At 29.1% G+C, this 21,117-nt stretch overlaps 2 long non-coding RNA genes across 13 annotated transcripts in view; one reads left to right on the top strand and one right to left on the bottom strand.

The window, feature by feature from the left end:
• Positions 1-1,632: 1,632 nt before the first annotated feature.
• The window catches only part of LOC126749735 (uncharacterized), a 34,007-nt gene continuing 14,522 nt past the window's right edge, over positions 1,633-21,117 (top strand). The window contains exons 1-4 of one of the 5 annotated variants that reach the window (XR_007665281.1): positions 1,633-1,705; positions 9,801-9,935; positions 13,207-13,733; positions 13,789-13,923. This is a non-coding gene — a long non-coding RNA (uncharacterized LOC126749735). Of the gene's footprint in view, positions 1,706-5,500; positions 5,690-5,744; positions 5,880-9,357; positions 9,746-9,800; positions 9,936-13,206; positions 13,734-13,788; positions 13,924-21,117 lie in introns of those variants that run through there. The other 4 variants (XR_007665280.1, XR_007665278.1, XR_007665279.1 and 1 more) reach the window with 4 other exon arrangements.
• LOC126749736 (uncharacterized) overlaps positions 6,246-21,117 on the bottom strand; it is a 30,213-nt gene continuing 15,341 nt past the window's right edge. For 3 of the 8 annotated variants that reach the window (XR_007665282.1, XR_007665283.1, XR_007665284.1), the window contains exon 3: positions 19,868-20,136. This is a non-coding gene — a long non-coding RNA (uncharacterized LOC126749736). Of the gene's footprint in view, positions 6,287-14,917; positions 14,959-15,608; positions 15,650-16,298; positions 16,340-18,928; positions 19,101-19,867; positions 20,137-21,117 lie in introns of those variants that run through there. The other 5 variants (XR_007665290.1, XR_007665289.1, XR_007665288.1 and 2 more) reach the window with 5 other exon arrangements.

Genomic DNA, 21,117 nt, shown 5'->3' with positions numbered 1-21,117 from the left:
ACACATCTCGTGAGAGTAAATCGAAATTTCGGTTTTTTACAATTAACATGTACTTTTTTAGATCGAAAATTTTGCATAACTTTTTTGTTATTAAACATAGAGCTTTCATTTAAAAACTGTCAAGTACTTCTTGCAAAAGGGCACCTTGTACGTAATAACCAAAAACTAAAAAAATTGTAGTTTTTGAAAAAAATCGAAATTTCGGTTTTTTACAATTAACATGTAATTTTTTAGATCGAAAATTTTGCATAACTTATTTGTTATTAAAGATAAAGCTTTCACTCAAAAACTGCCAAGCACTCTTGGCAAAGGGGCACCTTGCACATAATTATCAAAATTGAAAAAATTATAGTTTTTGAGAAAAATCGAAATTTCGGTTTTTTACAATTAACATGTAATTTTTTAGATCGAAAATTTTGCATAACTTATTTGTTATTAAAGATAAAGCTTTCACTCAAAAACTGCCAAGCACTCCTGGCAAAGGGGCACCTTGCATATAATTATTAAAATTGAAAAAAATATAGTTTTTGAGAAAAATCGAAATTTCGGTTTTTTACAATTAACATGTAATTTTTTAGATCGAAAATTTTGCATAACCTATTTGTTATTAAAGATAAAGCTTTCACTCAAAAACTGCCAAGCACTCCTGGCAAAGGGGCACCTTGCATATAATTATTAAAATTGAAAAAAATATAGTTTTTGAGAAAAATCGAAATTTCGGTTTTTTACAATTAACATGTACTTTTTTAGATCGAAAATTTTGCATAACTTTTTTGTTATTAAAGATAGAGCTTTCATTTAAAAACTGTCAAGTACTCCTTGCAAAGGGGCACCTTGTACATAATAATAAAAAACTAAAAAAATTGTAGTTTTTAAAAAATATCAAAATTTCGGTTTTTTAACATTAACATGTACTTTATTAGATCGAAAACTTGGAGCCCATCTTTGCCTCAAAAACAAGGTCAAAAAAATACTCGATTTCTTAGTTCTGCTCGGATTTGCTTATAACCCGGTATTTTCGTAATCTACTTAATGAGAACAATCCGCTGTATAGTTATAATAATGAAAAGGAGGGGGTATATAATTTCTTACTGATAAACAGTGTGGGGTGGGGGGGTGGGTGGGGGGGATACGGGTTTACTCACTCGTTCACATCTGACCGAACCTTTAATCCTTCAGCTCTCTCTGCATCGACCAGAACCAACATCTCCGAAACAACAACATCTCAAAAATGACCGAAACAATGGTGGGGGACGTATGTCGAGACATGCAGCTCATTTTGTCAAGGATCGTCTCCTTTATGGGCACATTATTCGGTCGAACCTGATACCTTAGAGGATGTTAGTGGTCGCTTTCTTTACCTACTTGATCAAGGACAACGTAGAGAGCAAACAGGCGGTTTTGATAGAAAATCTACTGGAGATGATTCTGGATTTCCAGCTGGACCAGAGCTGCTTGGTGCGGAACTCCTGAACAGTTTGCAGGGTACAAATTTCATCCCTTTCAAGTTACCGCAGCAGTGAGGATCAAGTTGCTATTCAGTCAAGAGGATCCACGTCTAAGGAGATACTCGATCCAGTTATTAGAAGATCTGGCAACATCCCTTGGCTAGGAGACCCAATTTGGAGCATTTAAGGAGCAGATCCAAGGGAACCTCATCACTTTACTCTTGCATCTATGCGATCCAGACGTGTATGTTGTCAAGGTATGACTTTTTGGATCATTTTACGCACTTAACCCATGCATGGACTCCATTTAGCCTGTAAAAGTACGATCCAGAAGGTCGGCCCTTATCTGAATTGTCCGAAGGTAAACCGCATAATCCAGGAGTGTATGGGCGACGACACCGACTTGATGTTCACGGATTTTATTGGGGAGATAATTAAACGCATGGTAAGTAAATGGCAGCACCTTAAATGTAATATTCATGCAGTAGAATAGAAATTTCGGGTTTTTACAATTAACATATACTTTATAAGATCGTAAATTTTGCATAACTTTTTTGTTATTAAAGATAGAGCTTTTATTTAAAAACTATCAAGTACTCCTTGCAAAGGGGCACCTTGTACGTAATTATCAAAAACTGAAAAAATTATAGTTTTTGAGAAAAATCGAAATTTCGATTTTTTTACAAATAACATGTACTTTTTTAGATCGAAAATTTTGCATAACTTTTTTGTTATTAAAGATAGAGCTTTCATTTAAAAACTGTCAAGTACTCCTAGCGAAGGGACACCTTTCACAAAATTATCAAAATTGAAAAAATTATAGTTTTTGAGAAAAATCGAAATTTCGGTTTTTTTACAATTAACATGTACTTTTTTAGATCGAAAATTTTGCATAACTTTTTTGTTATTAAAGATAGAGCTTTCATTTAAAAACAGTTAAGTACTCCTAGCGAAGGGGCACCTTGCACATAATTATCAAAATTTAAAAAATTATAGTTTTTGAGAAAAATCGAAATTTCGGTTTTTTTACAATTAACATGTACTTTTTTAGATCGAAAATTTTGCATAACTTTTTTGTTATTAAAGATAGAGCTTTCATTTAAAAACTGTCAAGTACTCCTAGCGAAGGGGCACCTTGCACATAATTATCAAAATTTAAAAAATTATAGTTTTTGAGAAAAATTGAAATTTCGGTTTTTTTACAAATAACATGTATTTTTTTAGATCGAAAATTTTGCATAACTTTTGTGTTATTAAAGATAGAGCTTCCATTTAAAAACTGTCAAGTACTCCTAGCGAAGGGGCATCTTGCACATAATTATTAAAATTAAAAAAATTATAGTTTTTGAGAAAAATCGAAATTTCGATTTTTTACAATTAACATGTACTTTTTTAGATCGAAAATTTTGCATAACTTTTTTGTTATTAAAGATAGAGCTTTTATTTAAAAACAGTCAAGTTCTCCTAGCGAAGGGGCACCTTGCACATATATATCAAAATTTAAAAAATTAAGTTTTTGAGAAAAATCGAAATTTTGGTTTTTTTACAATTAACATGTACTTTTTTAGATCGAAAACTTTGCATATTTTTTTTGTTATTAAAGATAGAGCTTTCATTGAAAAACTGCCAAGCACTGCTAGCGAAGAGGCACCTTGCACATAATTATCAAAATTTAAAAATTATAGTTTTTGAGAAAAATCGAAATTTCGGTTTTTTTACAATTAACATGTACTTTTTTAGATCGAAAATTTTGCATAACTTTTTTGTTATTAAAGATAGAGCTTTCATTTAAAAACTGTCAAGTACTCCTAGCAAAGGGGCACCTTGCACATAATTATCAAAATTTAAAAAATTATAGTTTTTGAGAAAAATCGAAATTTCGATTTTTTACAATTAACATGTACTTTTTTAGATCGAAAATTTTGCATAACTTTTTTGTTATTAAAGATAAAGCTTTTATTTAAAAACAGTCAAGTACTCCTAGCGAAGGGGCACCTTGCACATAATTATCAAAATTTAAAAAATTAAGTTTTTGAGAAAAATCGAAATTTTGGTTTTTTTACAATTAACATGTACTTTTTTAGATCGAAAATTTTGCATATTTTTTTTGTTATTAAACATAGAGCTTTCATTTAAAAACTGTCAAGTACTTCTTGCAAAAGGGCACCTTGTACGTAATAACCAAAAACTAAAAAAATTGTAGTTTTTGAAAAAAATCGAAATTTCGGTTTTTTACAATTAACATGTACTTTTTTAGATCGAAAATTTTGCATATTTTTTTTTGTTATTAAAGATAGAGCTTTCATTTAAAAACTGCCAAGCACTCCTAGCGAAGGGGCACCTGCACATAATTATCAAAATTTAAAAAATTATAGTTTTTGAGAAAAATCGAAATTTCGATTTTTTACAATTAACATGTACTTTTTTAGATCGAAAATTTTGCATAACTTTTTTGTTATTAAAGATAGAGCTTTTATTTAAAAACAGTCAAGTACTCCTAGCGAAGGGGCACCTTGCACATAATTATCAAAATTTAAAAAATTATAGTTTTTGAGAAAAATCGAAATTTCGGTTTTTTACAATTAACATGTACTTTTTTAGATCGAAAATTTTGCATAACTTTTTTGTTATTAAACATAGAGCTTTCATTTAAAAACTGTCAAGTACTTCTTGCAAAAGGGCACCTTGTACGTAATAACCAAAAACTAAAAAAATTGTAGTTTTTGAAAAAAATCGAAATTTCGGTTTTTTACAATTAACATGTAATTTTTTAGATCGAAAATTTTGCATAACTTATTTGTTATTAAAGATAAAGCTTTCACTCAAAAACTGCCAAGCACTCTTGGCAAAGGGGCACCTTGCACATAATTATCAAAATTGAAAAAATTATAGTTTTTGAGAAAAATCGAAATTTCGGTTTTTTACAATTAACATGTAATTTTTTAGATCGAAAATTTTGCATAACTTATTTGTTTATTAAAGATAAAGCTTTCACTCAAAAACTGCCAAGCACTCCTGGCAAAGGGGCACCTTGCATATAATTATTAAAATTGAAAAAAATATAGTTTTTGAGAAAAATCGAAATTTCGGTTTTTTACAATTAACATGTAATTTTTTAGATCGAAAATTTTGCATAACTTATTTGTTATTAAAGATAAAGCTTTCACTCAAAAACTGCCAAGCACTCCTGGCAAAGGGGCACCTTGCATATAATTATTAAAATTGAAAAAAATATAGTTTTTGAGAAAAATCGAAATTTTGGTTTTTTACAATTAACATGTACTTTTTTAGATCGAAAATTTTGCATAACTTTTTTGTTATTAAAGATAGAGCTTTCATTTAAAAAACTGTCAAGTACTCCTTGCAAAGGGGCACCTTGTACATAATAATAAAAAACTAAAAAAATTGTAGTTTTTAAAAAATATCAAAATTTCGGTTTTTTAACATTAACATGTACTTTATTAGATCGAAAACTTGGAGCCCATCTTTGGCCTCAAAAACAAGGTCAAAAAAATACTTGATTTCTTAGTTCTGCTTGGATTTGCTTATAACCCGGTATTTTCGTAATCTACTTAATGAGAACAATCCGCTGTATAGTTATAATAATGAAAAGGAGGGGGTATATAATTTCTTACTGATAAACAGTGTGGGGTGGGTGGGGGGGATACGGGTTTACTCACTCGTTCACATCTGACCGAACCTTTAATCCTTCAGCTCTCTCTGCATCGACCAGAACCAACATCTCCGAAACAACAACATCTCAAAAATGACCGAAACAATGGTGGGGGACGTATGTCGAGACATGCAGCTCATTTTGTCATGGATCGTCTCCTTTATGGGCACATTATTCGGTCGAACCTGATACCTTAGAGGATGTTAGTGGTCGCTTTCTTTACCTACTTGATCAAGGACAACGTAGAGAGCAAACAGGCGGTTTTTGATAGAAAATCTACTGGAGATGATTCTGGATTTCCAGCTGGACCAGAGCTGCTTGGTGCGGAACTCCTGAACAGTTTGCCAGGGTACAAATTTCATCCCTTTCAGTTACCGCAGCAGTGAGGATCAAGTTGCTATTCAGTCAAGAGGATCCACGTCTAAGGAGATACTCGATCCAGTTATTAGAAGATCTGGCAACATCCCTTGGCTAGGAGACCAATTTGGAGGCATTTAAGGAGCAGATCCAAGGGAACCTCATCACTTTACTCTTGCATCTATGCGATCCAGACGTGTATGTTGTCAAGGTATGACTTTTTTGGATCATTTTACGCACTTAACCCATGCATGGACTCCATTTAGGCCTGTAAAAGTACGATTCAGAAGGTCGGCCCTTATCTGAATTGTCCGAAGGTAAACCGCATAATCCAGGAGTGTATGGGCGACGACACCGACTTGATGTTCACGGATTTTATTAGGGAGATAATTAAACGCATGGTAAGTAAATGGCAGCACCTTAAATGTAATATTCATGCAGTAGAATAGAAATTTCGGGTTTTTACAATTAACATATACTTTATAAGATCGTAAATTTTGCATAACTTTTTTGTTATTAAAGATAGAGCTTTTATAACATGTACTTTTTTAGATCGAAAATTTTGCATAACTTTTTTGTTATTAAAGATAGAGCTTTCATTTAAAAACTGTCAAGTACTCCTAGCGAAGGGACACCTTTCACAAAATTATCAAAATTGAAAAAATTATAGTTTTTGAGAAAAATCGAAATTTCGATTTTTTTACAATTAACATGTACTTTTTTAGATCGAAAATTTTGCATAACTTTTTTCTTATTAAAGATAGAGCTTTCATTTAAAAACAGTCAAGTACTCCTAGCGAAGGGGCACCTTGCACATAATTATCAAAATTTAAAAAATTATAGTTTTTGAGAAAAATCGAAATTTCGGTTTTTTACAATTAACATGTACTTTTTTAGATCGAAAATTTTGCATAACTTTTTTGTTATTAAAGATAGAGCTTTCATTTAAAAACTGTCAAGTACTCCTAGCAAAGGGGCACCTTGCACATAATTATCAAAATTTAAAAAATTATAGTTTTTGAGAAAAATCGAAATTTCGATTTTTTACAATTAACATGTACTTTTTTAGATCGAAAATTTTGCATAACTTTTTTGTTATTAAAGATAAAGCTTTTATTTAAAAACAGTCAAGTACTCCTAGCGAAGGGGCACCTTGCACATAATTATCAAAATTTAAAAAATTATAGTTTTTGAGAAAAATCGAAATTTCGGTTTTTTACAATTAACATGTACTTTTTAGATCGAAAATTTTGCATAACTTTTTTGTTATTAAAGATAGAGCTTTTATTTAAAAAAACTGCCAAGTACTCCTTGCATAGGGGCACCTTGCACATAATTATCAAAATTGAAAAAGTTATAGTTTTCGAGAAAAATCGAAATTTCGGTTTTTTACAATTAACATGTACTTTTTTAGATCGAAAATTTTGCATAACTTTTTTGTTATTAAAGATAGAGCTTTCATTTAAAAACTGCCAAGCACGTCTGGCAAAGGGGCATCTTGCACATAATTATCAAAATTGAAAAAATTATAGTTTTTGAGAAATATCGAAATTTCGGTTTTTTACAATTAACATGTACTTTTTTAGATCGAAAATTTTGCATAACTTTTTTGTTATTAAAGATAGAGCTTTCATTTAAAAACTGTCAAGTACTCCTGGCAAAGGGGCACCTTGCACATAATTATCAAAATTGAAAAAATTATAGTTTTTGAGAAAAATCGAGATTTTGGTTTTTTACAATTAACATGTACTTTTTTAGATAGAAAATTTTGCATAACTTTTTTGTTATTAAAGATAGTGCTTTCATTTAAAAACTGTCAAGTACTCCTGGCAAAGGGGCACCTTGCACATAATTATCAAAATTGAAAAAATTATAGTTTTTGAGAAAAAATCGAAATTTCGGTTTTTTACAATTAACATGTACTTTTTTAGATCGAAAATTTTGCATAACTTTTTTGTTATTAAAGATAGAGCTTTCATTTAAAAACTGCCAAGCACGTCTGGCAAAGGGGCACCTTGCACATAATTATCAAAATTTAAAAAATTATAGTTTTTGAGAAAAATCGAAATTTCGGTTTTTTCACAATTAACATGTACTTTTTTAGATCGAAAATTTTGCATAACTTTTTTGTTATTAAAGATAGAGCTTTTATTTAAAAACAGTCAAGTACTCCTAGCGAAGGGGCACCTTGCACATAACTATCAAAATTTAAAAAATTAAGTTTTTGAGAAAAATCGAAATTTGGGTTTTTTTACAATTAACATGTACTTTTTTAGATCGAAAATTTTGCATATTTTTTTTGTTATTAAAGATAGAGCTTTCATTTAAAAACTGCCAAGCACTCCTAGCGAAGGGGCACCTTGCACATAATTATCAAAATTTAAAAAATTATAGTTTTTGAGAAAAATCGAAATTTCGATTTTTTACAATTAACATGTACTTTTTTAGATCGAAAATTTTGCATAACTTTTTTGTTATTAAAGATAGAGCTTTTATTTAAAAACAGTCAAGTACTCCTAGCGAAGGGGCACCTTGCACATAATTATCAAAATTTAAAAAATTATAGTTTTTGAGAAAAATCGAAATTTCGGTTTTTTACAATTAACATGTACTTTTTTAGATCGAAAATTTTGCATAACTTTTTTGTTATTAAACATAGAGCTTTCATTTAAAAACTGTCAAGTACTTCTTGCAAAAGGGCACCTTGTACGTAATAACCAAAAACTAAAAAAATTGTAGTTTTTGAAAAAAATCGAAATTTCGGTTTTTTACAATTAACATGTAATTTTTTAGATCGAAAATTTTGCATAACTTATTTGTTATTAAAGATAAAGCTTTCACTCAAAAACTGCCAAGCACTCTTGGCAAAGGGGCACCTTGCACATAATTATCAAAATTGAAAAAATTATAGTTTTTGAGAAAAATCGAAATTTCGGTTTTTTACAATTAACATGTAATTTTTTAGATCGAAAATTTTGCATAACTTATTTGTTATTAAAGATAAAGCTTTCACTCAAAAACTGCCAAGCACTCCTGGCAAAGGGGCACCTTGCATATAATTATTAAAATTGAAAAAAATATAGTTTTTGAGAAAAATCGAAATTTCGGTTTTTTACAATTAACATGTAATTTTTTAGATCGAAAATTTTGCATAACCTATTTGTTATTAAAGATAAAGCTTTCACTCAAAAACTGCCAAGCACTCCTGGCAAAGGGGCACCTTGCATATAATTATTAAAATTGAAAAAAATATAGTTTTTGAGAAAAATCGAAATTTCGGTTTTTTACAATTAACATGTACTTTTTTAGATCGAAAATTTTGCATAACTTTTTTGTTATTAAAGATAGAGCTTTCATTTAAAAACTGTCAAGTACTCCTTGCAAAGGGGCACCTTGTACATAATAATAAAAAACTAAAAAAATTGTAGTTTTTAAAAAATATCAAAATTTCGGTTTTTTAACATTAACATGTACTTTATTAGATCGAAAACTTGGAGCCCATCTTTGGCCTCAAAAACAAGGTCAAAAAAATACTCGATTTCTTAGTTCTGCTCGGATTTGCTTATAACCCGGTATTTTCGTAATCTACTTAATGAGAACAATCCGCTGTATAGTTATAATAATGAAAAGGAGGGGGTATATAATTTCTTACTGATAAACAGTGTGGGGTGGGGGGGGTGGGTGGGGGGGATACGGGTTTACTCACTCGTTCACATCTGACCGAACCTTTAATCCTTCAGCTCTCTCTGCATCGACCAGAACCAACATCTCCGAAACAACAACATCTCAAAAATGACCGAAACAATGGTGGGGGACGTATGTCGAGACATGCAGCTCATTTTGTCAAGGATCGTCTCCTTTATGGGCACATTATTCGGTCGAACCTGATACCTTAGAGGATGTTAGTGGTCGCTTTCTTTACCTACTTGATCAAGGACAACGTAGAGAGCAAACAGGCGGTTTTGATAGAAAATCTACTGGAGATGATTCTGGATTTCCAGCTGGACCAGAGCTGCTTGGTGCGGAACTCCTGAACAGTTTGCCAGGGTACAAATTTCATCCCTTTCAAGTTACCGCAGCAGTGAGGATCAAGTTGCTATTCAGTCAAGAGGATCCACGTCTAAGGAGATACTCGATCCAGTTATTAGAAGATCTGGCAACATCCCTTGGCTAGGAGACCAATTTGGAGGCATTTAAGGAGCAGATCCAAGGGAACCTCATCACTTTACTCTTGCATCTATGCGATCCAGACGTGTATGTTGTCAAGGTATGACTTTTTTGGATCATTTTACGCACTTAACCCATGCATGGACTCCATTTAGGCCTGTAAAAGTACGATCCAGAAGGTCGGCCCTTATCTGAATTGTCCGAAGGTAAACCGCATAATCCAGGAGTGTATGGGCGACGACACCGACTTGATGTTCACGGATTTTATTGGGGAGATAATTAAACGCATGGTAAGTAAATGGCAGCACCTTAAATGTAATATTCATGCAGTAGAATAGAAATTTCGGGTTTTTACAATTAACATATACTTTATAAGATCGTAAATTTTGCATAACTTTTTTGTTATTAAAGATAGAGCTTTTATTTAAAAAACTATCAAGTACTCCTTGCAAAGGGGCACCTTGTACGTAATTATCAAAAACTGAAAAAATTATAGTTTTTGAGAAAAATCGAAATTTCGATTTTTTACAAATAACATGTACTTTTTTAGATCGAAAATTTTGCATAACTTTTTTGTTATTAAAGATAGAGCTTTCATTTAAAAACTGTCAAGTACTCCTAGCGAAGGGACACCTTTCACAAAATTATCAAAATTGAAAAAATTATAGTTTTTGAGAAAAATCGAAATTTCGGTTTTTTTACAATTAACATGTACTTTTTTAGATCGAAAATTTTGCATAACTTTTTTGTTATTAAAGATAGAGCTTTCATTAAAAACAGTTAAGTACTCCTAGCGAAGGGGCACCTTGCACATAATTATCAAAATTTAAAAAATTATAGTTTTTGAGAAAAATCGAAATTTCGGTTTTTTTACAATTAACATGTACTTTTTTAGATCGAAAATTTTGCATAACTTTTTTGTTATTAAAGATAGAGCTTTCATTTAAAAACTGTCAAGTACTCCTAGCGAAGGGGCACCTTGCACATAATTATCAAAATTTAAAAAATTATAGTTTTTGAGAAAAATTGAAATTTCGGTTTTTTTTACAAATAACATGTATTTTTTTAGATCGAAAATTTTGCATAACTTTTGTGTTATTAAAGATAGAGCTTCCATTTAAAAACTGTCAAGTACTCCTAGCGAAGGGGCATCTTGCACATAATTATTAAAATTAAAAAAATTATAGTTTTTGAGAAAAATCGAAATTTCGATTTTTTACAATTAACATGTACTTTTTTAGATCGAAAATTTTGCATAACTTTTTTGTTATTAAAGATAGAGCTTTTATTTAAAAACAGTCAAGTTCTCCTAGCGAAGGGGCACCTTGCACATATATATCAAAATTTAAAAAATTAAGTTTTTGAGAAAAATCGAAATTTTGGTTTTTTTTACAATTAACATGTACTTTTTTAGATCGAAAACTTTGCATATTTTTTTTGTTATTAAAGATAGAGCTTTCATTGAAAAACTGCCAAGCACTGCTAGCGAAGAGGCACCTTGCACATAATTATCAAAATTTAAAAAATTATAGTTTTTGAGAAAAATCGAAATTTCGGTTTTTTTTACAATTAACATGTACTTTTTTAGATCGAAAATTTTGCATAACTTTTTTGTTATTAAAGATAGAGCTTTCATTTAAAAACTGTCAAGTACTCCTAGCAAAGGGGCACCTTGCACATAATTATCAAAATTTAAAAAATTATAGTTTTTGAGAAAAATCGAAATTTCGATTTTTTACAATTAACATGTACTTTTTTAGATCGAAAATTTTGCATAACTTTTTTGTTATTAAAGATAAAGCTTTTATTTAAAAACAGTCAAGTACTCCTAGCGAAGGGGCACCTTGCACATAATTATCAAAATTTAAAAAATTAAGTTTTTGAGAAAAATCGAAATTTTGGTTTTTTTACAATTAACATGTACTTTTTTAGATCGAAAATTTTGCATATTTTTTTTGTTATTAAACATAGAGCTTTCATTTAAAAACTGTCAAGTACTTCTTGCAAAAGGGCACCTTGTACGTAATAACCAAAAACTAAAAAAATTGTAGTTTTTGAAAAAAATCGAAATTTCGGTTTTTTACAATTAACATGTACTTTTTTAGATCGAAAATTTTGCATATTTTTTTTGTTATTAAAGATAGAGCTTTCATTTAAAAACTGCCAAGCACTCCTAGCGAAGGGGCACCTTGCACATAATTATCAAAATTTAAAAAATTATAGTTTTTGAGAAAAATCGAAATTTCGATTTTTTACAATTAACATGTACTTTTTTAGATCGAAAATTTTGCATAACTTTTTTGTTATTAAAGATAGAGCTTTTATTTAAAAACAGTCAAGTACTCCTAGCGAAGGGGCACCTTGCACATAATTATCAAAATTTAAAAAATTATAGTTTTTGAGAAAAATCGAAATTTCGGTTTTTTACAATTAACATGTACTTTTTTAGATCGAAAATTTTGCATAACTTTTTTGTTATTAAACATAGAGCTTTCATTTAAAAACTGTCAAGTACTTCTTGCAAAAGGGCACCTTGTACGTAATAACCAAAAACTAAAAAAATTGTAGTTTTTGAAAAAAATCGAAATTTCGGTTTTTTACAATTAACATGTAATTTTTTAGATCGAAAATTTTGCATAACTTATTTGTTATTAAAGATAAAGCTTTCACTCAAAAACTGCCAAGCACTCTTGGCAAAGGGGCACCTTGCACATAATTATCAAAATTGAAAAAATTATAGTTTTTGAGAAAAATCGAAATTTCGGTTTTTTACAATTAACATGTAATTTTTTAGATCGAAAATTTTGCATAACTTATTTGTTATTAAAGATAAAGCTTTCACTCAAAAACTGCCAAGCACTCCTGGCAAAGGGGCACCTTGCATATAATTATTAAAATTGAAAAAAATATAGTTTTTGAGAAAAATCGAAATTTCGGTTTTTTACAATTAACATGTAATTTTTTAGATCGAAAATTTTGCATAACTTATTTGTTATTAAAGATAAAGCTTTCACTCAAAAACTGCCAAGCACTCCTGGCAAAGGGGCACCTTGCATATAATTATTAAAATTGAAAAAAATATAGTTTTTGAGAAAAATCGAAATTTTGGTTTTTTACAATTAACATGTACTTTTTTAGATCGAAAATTTTGCATAACTTTTTTGTTATTAAAGATAGAGCTTTCATTTAAAAACTGTCAAGTACTCCTTGCAAAGGGGCACCTTGTACATAATAATAAAAAACTAAAAAAATTGTAGTTTTTAAAAAATATCAAAATTTCGGTTTTTTAACATTAACATGTACTTTATTAGATCGAAAACTTGGAGCCCATCTTTGGCCTCAAAAACAAGGTCAAAAAAATACTTGATTTCTTAGTTCTGCTTGGATTTGCTTATAACCCGGTATTTTCGTAATCTACTTAATGAGAACAATCCGCTGTATAGTTATAATAATGAAAAGGAGGGGGTATATAATTTCTTACTGATAAACAGTGTGGGGTGGGTGGGGGGGGATACGGGTTTACTCACTCGTTCACATCTGACCGAACCTTTAATCCTTCAGCTCTCTCTGCATCGACCAGAACCAACATCTCCGAAACAACAACATCTCAAAAATGACCGAAACAATGGTGGGGGACGTATGTCGAGACATGCAGCTCATTTTGTCATGGATCGTCTCCTTTATGGGCACATTATTCGGTCGAACCTGATACCTTAGAGGATGTTAGTGGTCGCTTTCTTTACCTACTTGATCAAGGACAACGTAGAGAGCAAACAGGCGGTTTTGATAGAAAATCTACTGGAGATGATTCTGGATTTCCAGCTGGACCAGAGCTGCTTGGTGCGGAACTCCTGAACAGTTTGCCAGGGTACAAATTTCATCCCTTTCAAGTTACCGCAGCAGTGAGGATCAAGTTGCTATTCAGTCAAGAGGATCCACGTCTAAGGAGATACTCGATCCAGTTATTAGAAGATCTGGCAACATCCCTTGGCTAGGAGACCAATTTGGAGGCATTTAAGGAGCAGATCCAAGGGAACCTCATCACTTTACTCTTGCATCTATGCGATCCAGACGTGTATGTTGTCAAGGTATGACTTTTTTGGATCATTTTACGCACTTAACCCATGCATGGACTCCATTTAGGCCTGTAAAAGTACGATCCAGAAGGTCGGCCCTTATCTGAATTGTCCGAAGGTAAACCGCATAATCCAGGAGTGTATGGGCGACGACACCGACTTGATGTTCACGGATTTTATTAGGGAGATAATTAAACGCATGGTAAGTAAATGGCAGCACCTTAAATGTAATATTCATGCAGTAGAATAGAAATTTCGGGTTTTTACAATTAACATATACTTTATAAGATCGTAAATTTTGCATAACTTTTTTGTTATTAAAGATAGAGCTTTTATTTAAAAACTATCAAGTACTCCTTGCAAAGGGGCACCTTGTACGTAATTATCAAAAACTGAAAAAATTATAGTTTTTGAGAAAAATCGAAATTTCGATTTTTTACAAATAACATGTACTTTTTTAGATCGAAAATTTTGCATAACTTTTTTGTTATTAAAGATAGAGCTTTCATTTAAAAACTGTCAAGTACTCCTAGCGAAGGGACACCTTTCACAAAATTATCAAAATTGAAAAAATTATAGTTTTTGAGAAAAATCGAAATTTCGGTTTTTTTACAATTAACATGTACTTTTTTAGATCGAAAATTTTGCATAACTTTTTTGTTATTAAAGATAGAGCTTTCATTTAAAAACTGTCAAGTACTCCTAGCGAAGGGGCACCTTGCACATAATTATCAAAATTTAAAAAATTATAGTTTTTGAGAAAAATTGAAATTTCGTTTTTTTTACAAATAACATGTACTTTTTTAGATCGAAAATTTTGCATAACTTTTGTGTTATTAAAGATAGAGCTTCCATTTAAAAACTGTCAAGTACTCCTAGCGAAGGGGCATCTTGCACATAATTATTAAAATTAAAAAAATTATAGTTTTTGAGGAAAAATCGAAATTTCGATTTTTTACAATTAACATGTACTTTTTTAGATCGAAAATTTTGCATAACTTTTTTGTTATTAAAGATAGAGCTTTCATTTAAAAACAGTCAGGTACTTCTAGCGAAGGGGCACCTTGCACATAATTATCAAAGTTTAAAAAATTATAGTTTTTGAGAAAAAATCGAAATTTCAGTTTTTTTACAATTAACATGTACTTTTTTAGAATGAAAATTTTGCATAACTTTTTTGTTATTAAAGATAGAGCTTTCATTTAAAAACAGTCAAGTACTCCTAGCGAAGGGGCACCTTGCACATAATTATCAAAATTTAAAAAATGATAGTTTTTGAGAAAAATCAAAATTTCGGTTTTTTTACAATTAACATGTACTCTCACGAGATGTGTATTTTGCATAACTTTTTTGTTATTAAAGATAGAGCTTTCATTTAAAAACTGTCAAGTACTCCTAGCGAAGGGACACCTTTCACAAAATTATCAAAGTTGAAAAAATTATAGTTTTTGAGAAAAATCGAAATTTCGGTTTTTTTACAATTAACATGTACTTTTTTAGATCGAAAATTTTGCATAACTTTTTTGTTATTAAAGATAGAGCTTTCATTTAAAAACTGTCAAGTACTCCTAGCAAAGGGGCACCTTGCACATAATTATCAAAATTTAAAAAATTATAGTTTTTGAGAAAAATCGAAATTTCGATTTTTTACAATTAACATGTACTTTTTTAGATCGAAAATTTTGCATAACTTTTTTGTTATTAAAGATAAAGCTTTTATTTAAAAACAGTCAAGTACTCCTAGCGAAGGGGCACCTTGCACATAATTATCAAAATTTAAAAAATTATAGTTTTTGAGAAAAATCGAAATTTCGGTTTTTTTACAATTAACATGTACTTTTTTAGATCGAAAATTTTGCATAACTTTTTTGTTATTAAAGATAGAGCTTTCATTTAAAAACAGTCAAGTACTCCTAGCGAAGGGGCACCTTGCACATAATTATCAAAATTTAAAAAATTAAGTTTTTGAGAAAAATCGAAATTTTGGTTTTTTTTACAATTAACATGTACTTTTTTAGATCGAAAATTTTGCATATTTTTTTTGTTATTAAAGATAGAGCTTTCATTTAAAAACTGCCAAGCACTCCTAGCGAAGGGGCACCTTGCACATAATTATCAAAATTTAAAAAATTATAGTTTTTGAGAAAAATCGAAATTTCGATTTTTTACAATTAACATGTACTTTTTTAGATCGAAAATTTTGCATAACTTTTTTGTTATTAAAGATAAAGCTTTTATTTAAAAACAGTCAAGTACTCCTAGCGAAGGGGCACCTTGCACATAATTATCAAAATTTAAAAAATTAAGTTTTTGAGAAAAATCGAAATTTTGGTTTTTTTACAATTAACATGTACTTTTTTAGATCGAAAATTTTGCATATTTTTTTTGTTATTAAAGATAGAGCTTTCATTTAAAAACTGCCAAGCACTCCTAGCGAAGGGGCACCTTGCACATAATTATCAAAATTTAAAAAATTATAGTTTTTGAGAAAAATCGAAATTTCGGTTTTTTTACAATTAACATGTACTTTTTTAGATCGAAAATTTTGCATAACTTTTTTGTTATTAAAGATAGAGCTTTCATTTAAAAACAGTCAAGTACTCCTAGCGAAGGGGCACCTTGCACATAATTATCAAAATTTAAAAAATGATGGTTTTTGAGAAAAATCGAAATTTCGGTTTTTTTTACAATTAACATGTACTTTTATAGATCGAAAATTTTGCATAACTTTTTTGTTATTAAAGATAGAGCTTTCATTTAAAAACTGTCAAGTACTCCTAGCGAAGGGACACCTTTCACAAAATTATCAAAATTGAAAAAATTATAGTTTTTGAGAAAAATCGAAATTTCGGTTTTTTTACAATTAACATGTACTTTTTTAGATCGAAAATTTTGCATAACTTTTTTGTTATTAAAGATAGAGCTTTCATTTAAAAACTGTCAAGTACTCCTAGCGAAGGGGCACCTTGCACATAATTATCAAAATTTAAAAAATTATAGTTTTTGAGAAAAATCGAAATTTCGATTTTTTACAATTAACATGTACTTTTTTAGATCGAAAATTTTGCATAACTTTTTTGTTATTAAAGATAAAGCTTTTATTTAAAAACAGTCAAGTACTCCTAGCGAAGGGGCACCTTGCACATAATTATCAAAATTTAAAAAATTAAGTTTTTGAGAAAAATCGAAATTTTGGTTTTTTTACAATTAACATGTACTTTTTTAGATCGAAAATTTTGCATATTTTTCTTGTTATTAAAGATAGAGCTTTCATTTAAAAACTGCCAAGCACTCCTAGCGAAGGGGCACCTTGCACATAATTATCAAAATTTAAAAAATTATAGTTTTTGAGAAAAATCGAAATTTCGATTTTTTACAATTAACATGTACTTTTTTAGATCGAAAATTTTGCATAACTTTTTTGTTATTAAAGATAAAGCTTTTATTTAAAAACAGTCAAGTACTCCTAGCGAAGGGGCACCTTGCACATAATTATCAAAATTTAAAAAATTAAGTTTTTGAGAAAAATCGAAATTTTGGTTTTTTTACAATTAACATGTACTTTTTTAGATCGAAAATTTTGCATATTTTTTTTGTTATTAAAGATAGAGCTTTCATTTAAAAACTGCCAAGCACTCCTAGTGAAGGGGCACCTTGCACATAATTATCAAAATTTAAAAAATTATAGTTTTTGAGAAAAATCGAAATTTCGGTTTTTTTACAATTAACATGTACTTTTTTAGATCGAAAAATTTGCATAACTTTTTTGTTAATAAAGATAGAGCTTTCATTTAAAAACTGTCAAGTACTCCTAGCTAAGGGGCACCTTGCATATAATTATCAAAATTTAAAAAATTATAGTTTTTGAGAAAAATCGAAATTTCGGTTTTTTTACAATTAACATGTACTTTTTTAGATCGAAAATTTTGCATAACTTTTTTGTTATTAAAGATAGAGCTTCCATTTAAAAACTGTCAAGTACTCCTAGCGAAGGGGCATCTTGCACATAATTATTAAAATTAAAAAAATTATAGTTTTTAAGAAAAATCGAAATTTCGTTTTTTTTACAATTAACATGTACTTTTTTAGATCGAAAATTTTGCATAACTTTTTTGTTATTAAAGATAGAGCTTTCATTTAAAAACAGTCAAGTACTCATAGCGAAGGGGCACCTTGCACATAATTATCAAAATTTAAAAAATTATAGTTTTTGAGAAAAATCGAAATTTCGATTTTTTACAATTAACATGTACTTTTTTAGATCGAAAATTTTGCATAACTTTTTTGTTATTAAAGATAGAGCTTTTATTTAAAAACAGTCAAGTACTCCTAGCGAAGGGGCACCTTGCACATAATTATCAAAATTTAAAAAATTAAGTTTTTGAGAAAAATCGAAATTTCGGTTTTTTACAATTAACATGTACTTTTTTAGATCGAAAATTTTGCATAACTTTTTTGTTATTAAAGATAGAGCTTTTATTTAAAAACTGTCAAGTACTCCTGGCAAAGGGGCACCTTGCACATAATTTTCAAAATTGAAAAAATTATAGTTTTTGAGAAAAATCGAAATTTTGGTTTTTTACAATTAACATGTACTTTTTTAGATCGAAAATTTTGCATCACTTTTTTGTTATTAAAGATAGAGCTTTCATTTAAAAACTGGCAAGCACTCCTAGCGAAGGGGCACCTTGCACATAATTATCAAAATTTAAAAAATTATAGTTTTTGAGAAAAATCGAAATTTCGGTTTTTTTACAATTAACATGTACTTTTTTAGATCGAAAATTTTGCATAACTTTTTTGTTATTAAAGATAGAGCTTTCATTTAAAAACAGTCAAGTACTCGTAGCGAAGGGGCACCTTGCACATAATTATCAAAATTTAAAAAATGATAGTTTTTGAGAAAAATCGAAATTTCGGTTTTTTTACAATTAACATGTACTTTTTTAGATCGAAAATTTTGCATAACTTTTTTGTTATTAAAGATAGAGCTTTCATTTAAAAACTGTCAAGTACTCCTAGCGAAGAAGCACCTTGCACATAATTATCAAAATTTAAAAAATTATAGTTTTTGAGAAAAATTGAAATTTCGGTTTTTTTACAAATAACATGTACTTTTTTAGATCGAAAATTTTGCATAACTTTTGTGTTATTAAAGATAGAGCTTCCATTTAAAAACTGTCAAGTACTCCTAGCGAAGGGGCATCTTGCACATAATTATTAAAATTAAAAAAATTATAGTTTTTGAGAAAAATCGAAATTTCGTTTTTTTTACAATTAACATGTACTTTTTTAGATCGAAAATTTTGCATAACTTTTTTGTTATTAAAGATAGAGCTTTCATTTAAAAACAGTCAAGTACTCCTAGCGAAGGGGCACCTTGCACATATTTATTAAATTTTAAAAAATTATAGTTTTTGAGAAAAATCGAAATTTCGATTTTTTACAATTAACATGTACTTTTTTAGATCGAAAATTTTGCATAACTTTTTTGTTATTAAAGATAGAGCTTTTATTTAAAAACAGTCATGTTCTCCTAGCGAAGGGGCACCTTGCACATAATTATCAAAATTTAAAAAATGATAGTTTTTGAGAAAAATCAAAATTTCGTTTTTTTTACAATTAACATGTACTTTTATAGATCGAAAATTTTGCATAACTTTTTTGTTATTAAAGATAGAGCTTTCATTTAAAAACTGTCAAGTACTCCTAGCGAAGGGGCACCTTGCACATAATTATCAAAATTTAAAAAATTAAGTTTTTGAGAAAAATCGAAATTTTGGTTTTTTTACAATTAACATGTACTTTTTTAGATCGAAAATTTTGCATATTTTTTTTGTTATTAAAGATAGAGCTTTCATTGAAAAACTGCCAAGCACTCCTAGCGAAGAGGCACCTTGCACATAATTATCAAAATTAAAAAAATTATAGTTTTTGAGAAAAATCGAAATTTCGGTTTTTTTACAATTAACATGTACTTTTTTAGATCGAAAATTTTGCATAACTTTTTTGTTATTAAAGATAGAGCTTTCATTTAAAAACAGTCAAGTACTCCTAGCGAAGGGGCACCTTTCACATAATTATTAAAATTTAAAAAATTATAGTTTTTGAGAAAAATCGAAATTTCGGTTTTTTTTCAATTAACATGTACTTTTTTAGATCGAAAATTTTGCATAACTTTTTTGTTATTAAAGATAGAGCTTTCATTTAAAAACTGTCAAGTACTCCTAGCAAAGGGGCACCTTGCACATAATTATCAAAATTTAAAAAATTATAGTTTTTGAGAAAAATCGAAATTTCAGTTTTTTTACAATTAACATGTACTTTTTTAGAATGAAAATTTTGCATAACTTTTTTGTTATTAAAGATAGAGCTTTCATTTAAAAACAGTCAAGTACTCCTAGCGAAGGGGCACCTTGCACATAATTATCAAAATTTAAAAAATGATAGTTTTTATGAAAAATCAAAATTTCGTTTTTTTTACAATTAACATGTACTTTTATAGATCGAAAATTTTGCATAACTTTTTTGTTATTAAAGATAGAGCTTTCATTTAAAAACTGTCAAGTACTCCTACCGAAGGGACACCTTTCACAAAATTATCAAAATTGAAAAAATTATAGTTTTTGAGAAAAATCGAAATTTCGGTTTTTTTACAATTAACATGTACTTTTTTAGATCGAAAATTTTGCATAACTTTTTTGTTATTAAAGATAGAGCTTTCATTTAAAAACTGTCAAGTACTCCTAGCAAAGGGGCACCTTGCACATAATTATCAAAATTTAAAAAATTATAGTTTTTGAGAAAAATCGAAATTTCGATTTTTTACAATTAACATGTACTTTTTTAGATCGAAAATTTTGCATAACTTTTTTGTTATTAAAGATAAAGCTTTTATTTAAGAACAGTCAAGTACTCCTAGCGAAGGGGCACCTTGCACATAATTATCAAAATTTAAAAAATTAAGTTTTTGAGAAAAATCGAAATTTTGGTTTTTTTACAATTAACATGTACTTTTTTAGATCGAAAATTTTGCATATTTTTCTTGTTATTAAAGATAGAGCTTTTATTTAAAAACTGTCAAGTACTCCTGGCAAAGGGGCACCTTGCACATAATTTTCAAAATTGAAAAAATTATAGTTTTTGAGAAAAATCGAAATTTTGGTTTTTTACAATTAACATGTACTTTTTTAGATCGAAAATTTTGCATCACTTTTTTGTTATTAAAGATAGAGCTTTCATTTAAAAACTGCCAAGCACTCCTAGCGAAGGGGCACCTTGCACATAATTATCAAAATTTAAAAAATTATAGTTTTTGAGAAAAATCGAAATTTCGGTTTTTTTACAATTAACATGTACTTTTTTAGATCGAAAATTTTGCATAACTTTTTTGTTA

This window comes from Anthonomus grandis, unplaced genomic scaffold, assembly GCF_022605725.1.
Source record: "Anthonomus grandis grandis unplaced genomic scaffold, icAntGran1.3 ctg00000623.1, whole genome shotgun sequence".
Classification (NCBI taxonomy): Eukaryota; Metazoa; Arthropoda; class Insecta; order Coleoptera; family Curculionidae; genus Anthonomus; species Anthonomus grandis.
The sequence above is the reverse complement of the archived record's forward strand: the minus strand, read 5'-3'. Positions and strand labels throughout refer to the sequence as shown.